Source organism: Salvelinus sp. IW2-2015, unplaced genomic scaffold (genome assembly GCF_002910315.2).
Source record: "Salvelinus sp. IW2-2015 unplaced genomic scaffold, ASM291031v2 Un_scaffold1214, whole genome shotgun sequence".
Classification (NCBI taxonomy): domain Eukaryota; kingdom Metazoa; phylum Chordata; class Actinopteri; order Salmoniformes; family Salmonidae; genus Salvelinus; species Salvelinus sp. IW2-2015.
The window spans coordinates 242,364-247,795 of NW_019942782.1; positions in this window are offsets into that span (position 1 = coordinate 242,364).

Consider the following 5,432-nt stretch of genomic DNA (forward strand, 5'->3'; position numbering starts at 1 on the left):
CAGCCCTGTTGCTAACCTGCATCTCATCACAGCGCCGCACCAGAGACTTGGCTGGCTATGTCATCTGTAGCAGCCCTGTTGCTAACCTGCATCTCATCACAGCGCCACACCAGAGACTTGGCAGGATATGTCATCTGTAGCAGCCCTGTTGCTAACCTGCATCTCATCACAGCGCCGCACCAGAGACTTGGCAGGATATGTCATCTGTAGCAGCCCTGTTGCTAACCTGCATCTCATCACAGCGCCGCACCAGAGACTTGGCAGGATATGTCATCTGTAGCAGCCCTGTTGCTAACCTGCATCTCATCACAGCGCCGCACCAGAGACTTGGCAGGATATGTCATCTGTAGCACCCCTGTTGCTAACCTGCATCTCATCACAGCGCCGCACCAGAGACTTGGCAGGATATGTCATCTGTAGCAGCCCTGTTGCTACCTGCATCTCATCACAGCGCCGCACCAGAGACTTGGCAGGATATGTCATCTGTAGCAGCCCTGTTGCTAACCTGCATCTCATCACAGCGCCACACCAGAGACTTGGCAGGATATGTCATCTGTAGCAGCCCTGTTGCTAACCTGCATCTCATCACAGCGCCGCACCAGAGACTTGCAGGATATGTCATCTGTAGCAGCCCTGTTGCTAACCTGCATCTCATCACAGCGCCACACCAGAGACTTGGCAGGATATGTCATCTGTAGCAGCCCTGTTGCTAACCTGCATCTCATCACAGCGCCGCACCAGAGACTTGGCAGGATATGTCATCTGTAGCAGCCCTGTTGCTAACCTGCATCTCATCACAGCGCCACACCAGAGACTTGGCAGGATATGTCATCTGTAGCAGCCTTGTTGCTAACCTGCATCTCATCACAGCGCTGCACCAGAGTTTGGCAGGATATGTCATCTGTAGCAGCCCTGTTGCTAACCTGCATCTCATCACAGCGCCGCTCCAAAGCGTTTGAAGAGTTTTAAGAAAGACGTGTTGGAGGCTTCCCCATATCTTTAAGTGATGTAATTTCTCCTGAAAGCAGTTCCTCCAGGGATTCCTTAACTGCAATATATGACCATCGCCTGCATTGACATTTGGTGTTGATCCAGAGCCTTCAATATGGAGGAGTTGGATTTATCCTCGCTGGTAAGTTGGCTCAGTGTCTTTCTTTTGTTTGGGATACTTGAGGCTTCCCTGTGTCTTAGTTGAGTGTCCTCGGACATTACGGTCCGTGTTATTAAGCATTTTTGAAGGTTCAGAGGCCAGTTGTCAGGAATTTATTAATGATTTTTGGACTTTTAAGACGGTACTCAGAAACCACACGTGCTTCTCTTCAAAAAGGCCACAGGATGTCCAGCTAAGAACTTTTAAAACTTCTCACTCTCTTCTTAATGTTTACCAATCTGGTATTAGATCTGGACACAGCACTGTTTCAGCTGCTACGTTTGTTCTAGGTGATGTGTTAAATTGCTCAGATCATTAAAAAATATCTCTATGCTGCCATATTTCTAGACCTTTCCAAGGCTTTTGACACATTTCTGACGATGACATTCTTATTCAAAGGTTGACTGAAATAGGCCTGGATCAGGCGTCTTGACTGAAATAGGCCTGGATCAGGCGTCTTGACTGAAATAGGCCTGGATCAGGCGTCTTGACTGAAATAGGCCTGGATCAGGCTTCTTGAAAGTGGTTTGAGAATTTTCTGTCAGACGGGACAAAATGTGTGATTTCTGATGGTGTCAATTCTAGGTTCCTGGATATTACGAAAGGTGTACCACAGGGGTCTGTATTGGGACCTGTTGTCTTTACTATTTATATAAATAATATAGATCTATCTGTTAAAACGTGCAATATTCATCTGTATGCAGACAATACTGTTATGTATGCCATTGCCCCAACTGTAGACCAGGCGTTATTAGAGCTGTAATCTGACCTTGTTGCCTTACAGAAAGCCCTGGTTGGTTTAAAACTTGTACTTAATGTGGGTAAGACTAAATATATGCTGTTCTCTAATTCTCTCCAGAATGTTTCAGATGGCCTACATATTTATACATTGGATGGTTCTCCCATCGATTGGGTTGCTGCCTATAAATATCTGTGCTTTTGGATTGACAAGGATTTAACGTTTAAAAAAACATACCGATGAGCTAGATAAAAAGCTAAGATTTCAAGTGGGCTTCGTTTTTAGAAATATATCTTTCCCCTCCCTAAACAGCAGGAAGCAGATTGTGCAGTCAACTTCCCTGCCAGTTCTTGACTATGGTGACACAATTTACCAAAATGCAGCAGCCACTACTCTTAAACCTTTGAATGCCATTTTCCATAGCATCCTTCACTTTATCACAGGTGACAGTTTTAATACTCATCACTGCATCTTGTGTCAAAAGGTCAGCTGGTCCTCATTAAAGTCCCATAGATTACTTCACTATTACCTTTTTTTGCTTACAAAGCTCTAAAACACAAGCTTCCAACTTACCTAGCCTCGTTGTTGAAGTAGAAAAAAACACAAGATACCAAACCCGTTCACATGGTTGGTTAACTTTCGAGGTTCCTCAAGTCTCCAACTTAATTCGGTAAATCCGGTTTTCGTGTTAATGTGCTTCACTGCTGAAACAATTTGCAGAACTCATTACAATTGGATGTTCTGGCGCCGCTCTGGGATTTTAGTTAATGGAGGTCCTAGTAGCTTAGAACTGTTTATCATAAATATCAAGAAGATACAGACAGACTGTAAACATACTGTAGTCATATTCACACACAGTATAAACCTTTCATCTGTACGGCCTGTGACACTGCTATCATCAGCCTTGTAAAAGACTCTGAAGTGTTACAGAGTCTGGTTAGTATGAAGTCGATATTGTTACGTCCCAAATTGAGCCCTATTCTCTATATATTGCATTGCTTTTGACCAGAGTCCAACCACCGACGTAAGTTTCCCTTTTTTCCCAAACATGTCATCAAACTCGTGTCGGAGAGCTGCGTAGACACACAGTTCTTCATGTTGCCGTTTGATAACTCTTCCAGGTTGTATTCTAGGCCTGTGTTTATACTGTCTTGTGGAAAACTTTACTTGTCAAAAGCCTCCTCTCCAGCGGGAGCTAACGATTCTGTCTGACAATGAATGTCAGTGCACACTGGGTATTATCTGAGACCATCAGGCACTGCAGCGGAAATAACAACTCAACGCTTGATGCTATTTTCAGTTTTCATTGTTAGGGGTAGGAACCAACACACACACACACACACACACACACACACACACACACACACACACACACACACACACACACACACAATGTAGCCAGCCTGCCTCATTAAACGTTGCTATGCATAATTCATTGTTGATGATTAGCATGAGTGGGTGTGTGTGCGAGTGTGTGTGTGTTGTGTGTATCATTTTAAGGTCCTCCGCAAAGTTAACGAGGAGAGGATTGTGAAGAGGACAAGACGAGAACTTAATTAGTCACTGTTAGCCACTCAGACTGTGTGTATGTCCCAAATGGCTCCTTATTCCCTTTATAGTTCACTACATTTGGAAAAGAGCCATATAGGCCAAGGTAAAAAGAAGTGCACAAAAATAGGGAATAGGGTGCCATTTGTGACGCTATGGTATTAGCAGGCATTGTAGCGGAAAAGTAGCCTTATTTTGAAAATACATCCGAGAATTACTGTCATTTACCCTCTAGTCCAACCACTAGTATTACAGTCAGTAACCTTCCCTGTCTAGTCCTGCCACTAGTCTTACAATCAGTAACCTTCCCTCTCTAGTCCTACCACTAGTCTTACAATCAGTAACCCTACCTCTCTAGTCATACGACTAGTCTTACAATCAGTAACCCTCTCTAGTCCTACCACTAGTCTTACAATCAGTAACCCTCTCTAGTCCTACCACTAGTCTTACAATCAGTAACCCTACCTCTCTAGTCATACGACTAGTCTTACAATCAGTAACCCTCCCTCTCGAGTCCTACCACTAGTCTTACTGTCAGTAAACCCCTCTAGTCCTACCACTAGTCTTACAGTCAGTAACCCCCTCTAGTCCTACCACTAGTCTTACAGTCAGTAACCCTCTCTAGTCCTACGACTAGTCTTACAGTCAGTAACCCTCTCTAGTCCTAAGACTAGTATTACAGTCAGTAACCCCCTCTAGTCCTACGACTAGTCTTACAGTCAGTAACCCCCTCTAGTCCTACGACTAGTATTACAGTCAGTAACCCTCTCTAGTCCTACCACTAGTCTTACAGTCAGTAACCCTCTCTAGTCCTACGCCTAGTTTTACAGTCAGTAACCCCCTCTCTAATCCTACGACTAGTCTTACAGTCAGTAACCCTCTCTAATCCTACCACTAGTCTTACAGTCAATAACCCTCTCTAGTCCTACGCCTAGTTTTACAGTCAGTAACCCCCTCTCTAATCCTACCACTAGTCTTACAGTCAGTAACCATCTCTAGTCCTACCACTAGTCTTACAGTCAGTAACCCTACCTCTCTAATCCTACGACTAGTCTTACAGTCAGTAACCATCTCTAGTCCTACCACTAGTCTTACAGTCAGTAATAAATCTGTGAGTAATATCTGATATCTCCAACAGTAATACCTAATATCTTCAATAGTGATACCTAATTTCTCCAACAGTAATGGGCTCCGAATTCCATGCAAGAGAGAATGACTTATTTCATTTATTATTTTTTTCATCACATTCCCAGGGGGTCAGAAGTTTACATACACTCAATTAGCATTTGGTAGCATTGCCTTTAAATTGTTTAACTTGGGTCAAACGTTTCGGGTAGTCTTCCACAAGCTTCAAACAATAAGTTGGGTGAATTTTGTCCCATTCCTCCTGACAGAGCTGGTGTAACGGAGTCAGGTTTGTAGGCCTACTTTCTTCCACATGCTTTTTCTGTCACGCATGCTCCCACTCCCCCTCCCTGGCGCTCGAGGGCGCCAGGCTACCCATCATCATACACACCTGTTACCAACATTACGTGCAGCTGCGCTTATTGGACTCACCTGGACTCCTTCACTTTGTTGATTACCCCATGTATATCTGTCTGGTCCTTGGTTGTGTTCCCTGTGTCCGCGTTATTATTATCGTTTTTGTTATGTGTTCCTGTCCAGACGCTGTTCCTGTTCCGTTTCATGTCCTTCAGAACCTTCACTCCCTATACCTGCTTCTCATCTCCTGCGTCGCTCCCTTACAGAATGCGGACACCACTACAAGAAGCATCGGGGAGTTATTTTTGTTTTGTGTGTGACGTTGGGCTTGGATTCCGCCGCTGATGGAACCGGGGGTGCCTAGGCCAGCTCGTCGGGCTTCCACGCCCTAGCTGGCTCGAGAGGTTTCCTTGCCTCGGTTGGCTCGGCAGGTTCCCATCCCACGTCATGCTTCAGCCGGCCCATGGGGTCGCAGCGGGATCTTCAGGCTTTCACGCCTCAACCGGATCTTCA